Here is a 3,037-nt window from a genome sequence, read left to right on the forward strand (position 1 = left end):
TTGAAAGAGTTGTGTGTTTATTTATTATAAGTTGCCTCCTTTAATCATGTTGTAGCTCTTTTGATAATGTCAAGTTCCAAATACCGGAGAGTTCAAACCCACAGAAATAATATCTACTTGAAGTGTGCTCTTCAGATTACTTTTATCAGAATCACCATGAGAACTTTACAGATATTTACTTATCTTGGGGCCATCCTCATCCTAACCTATTGAATTGAAATACCTGGTTTAGTAGCCTTGGAACTCGCAATTAAAAAAAATTTTTTTTAATATAGTATGCACAGAAAGAGTGAATGCAGATGAACATGGACATGTTAAAGGGCAGCAAGTAAACAAGTGAAGAGGTAGAGCATTACTGTTCTTCAGAGCCTCTTAGATGCCATTCATTGATTGTAGCTCTGTTACTGAGACTTCAACAATATCTTGAATTGTACATTAACCTTTCCCCTCCTTTCTTTGGGGATTTTATACCTATGTATGTTCTTAGTCGTGTCCAACTCTTTGCAACCCCATGGACTGGAGCCTGCCAGGCTCTTCTGTCCATGGGATTTCCAGGCAAGAATACTGGAGTGGGATGCCATTTCCTTCTGCAAGGGATCTTCCCTACCCAGGAATGGAATCCACGTCTCCTATGTCTCCTGCTTTGCAGGAAGATCCTTTACCCACTGAGCCATCGGGGAAGCCCTTATACCTATATAGGTAACCCTAAGTAGAACACTGTTTCGTTTGCCAGCTTTTGAATCTTACACTCATGCCTGCTAAGTCACTTTAGTCGAGTCCGACTCTTTGCTACCCCATGGACTGTAGCCCTCCAGGCTCCTTTGTCATGGGATTCTCCAGGCAAGAATACTGGAGTGGGTTGTCACTTCCTCCTCCAGGGGATCTTTCCAACCCAGGAATGGAAACCCTGTCTCTTGTGTCTCCTGCTTTGGCAGGCGAGTTCTTTACCGTTAGCACCACCTGGGAAGCCCCTAAATATAATCAAATGGTATATTTGATAGTGACTTTATTTTTCACTCAAAATTATGTTTTTGCTTAATTAATCCATAATGTTATATTTAGCTATGTCTATTCATTATAAGATTTTGCCACAACTTATTTATATAGGATATATATATATGTGTGTGTGTATATATATCTCCTACTGTTGATGGATATTTGGGCTACAGTTTTTACAATATGATCAAAATTTCTATAAACACTGTTTTACATTTTCCTGAATTACATGTAACAATTAACTTAGGGTGCAAGAATTCCTCTAAAGTGTATATATTCTAATGAAATCACTGGATTGTAGGAAATGTACACTTTCAGGTTTATAAGGAAAACTAAACTATTTTCTGAAGCAGTTGAAATAATTTATATTCCCACCAGCAGCAAATAAATGCTGCTTATTACTAAACAGCTTACCGGTGACATTGTCTGACTTAGAAATTTGCCTTTCTTATTGCTTAAAATCATTTCCCATATTTTTTTAACTTGTATTTTCCTGATTACTAGTGAGGTTGAACATCTTATCATATATCTAAGGACTCTGTGTTTAGGATCATTGGAGCTGGCCCTTTTGTGGAATATCTGTACATTTCTTTTGCTAATTTCCTGGTGATTGGTTGTCTTATTGATTTCGGGGAGATTTTAAAATATGTTTATATATTTTAGAATATGTACATGTATTACCTTAAAACAATGGGCTTCCCAGGTGGCTTAGTGGTAAAGAATCAGCCTGCCAATGCAGGAGACACAGATTCTATTCCTGGATCATTTTTTATATATATATATATATATATATATATATATACACACACACACACACACACACACACACACACACACACATATATATTTATTCTGGATCCTAGTCCTTTGTTGGTTTCCCCTTGTATCCTTCTGGGAGTTTTATAGTTTCAGGTCTTATGTTCATGTCTTTGTCTCTTTTGAATTAATTTTTGTATATGGTATAAGATAATCCCACTGTTCTTTAATCTATAGTTCCTCTTTTTTGGCTTTATTTTGGGTTATTATATTTTTAGCAATTACATTTTATCCTTCTTGTTGGCTTACTTGTATTTTTTTAGTAGTTACTTTAGGGTGTTTGCTGTTTAGTAGCTAAGTCATATCTGGCTCTCTGTGACCCCAGGAACTGTAGCCCGCCAGGCTCCTCTGTCCGTGAAATTTCCCAGGCAGTCATACTGGAGTGGGTAGCCATTCCCTTCTCCAGAGGATCTTGCTGACCCAGGAATTGAACCTGGGTCTCCTACGTTGCAGGCAGATTCTTTACCATCGGAGCCACCAGGGAAGCCCTTATTTCTTCCTAGTGCTTTCATAGACTTCTTTATTCTTACCTTTCAGCTCACTAGCTTGTTCTTCAACTGTCTTTACTCTCCTATCATATCATGCATTGAGTTCTTTATTTCAAATTTTTATTTATGCTATAGTATTTCCACTTGGTTATACCATATAACTGCTAGCTCTTTCTTTATGTTAATAATATCTTCCTCATCTTTCTGAAGATGATTATAATGCTCACTTTAAATCTCTAGCTAATTAAGTGTTATTTTTCAGGTATAAGTTTCTCAGTTTGTTTTTTTTTTAATCCTGGTATCAAACATCTTGTTAGTGTGCCTGTGAGCTCACAGTCTTTCAGAGTATTCACTAGCCTTCATGAGAAGGTTAAATTCCAGGTTAGCTGTTACCCTTGTGGTAAATTTAAGGATAAGGGTAGAGTGGGGAAGCCATCCCAGGAGGGGTGTCAAGACTCTCCATTGTCTCTTTATTATTCCTCTTCCCCACAGTTGACACTGTTCTCTGGCTAATTTTGTCATGTTTTCACTTAGGGGGCTGCTTTTTCTTTTTCCTTTCCTTGTAACATGCTAGATCTCTGTATCAGTCCAGGAAGAATCATTTGAAGGAAATATATCTATTTCTCTATATTAAGGGATTTGTTATAGTGATTCAAGCCTACACAGTGGAAAAGAGCTGGTTAAACTGTCTCTGCAAGGCTGTTGTCTTCATTTCTGATGCTAGAGTTTGAAGCCTG

This window comes from Bos grunniens, chromosome 3 (assembly GCF_055505025.1).
Source record: "Bos grunniens cultivar Pamir isolate PY7600 chromosome 3, Bosgru_T2T1.0, whole genome shotgun sequence".
NCBI lineage: Eukaryota > Metazoa > Chordata > Mammalia > Artiodactyla > Bovidae > Bos > Bos grunniens.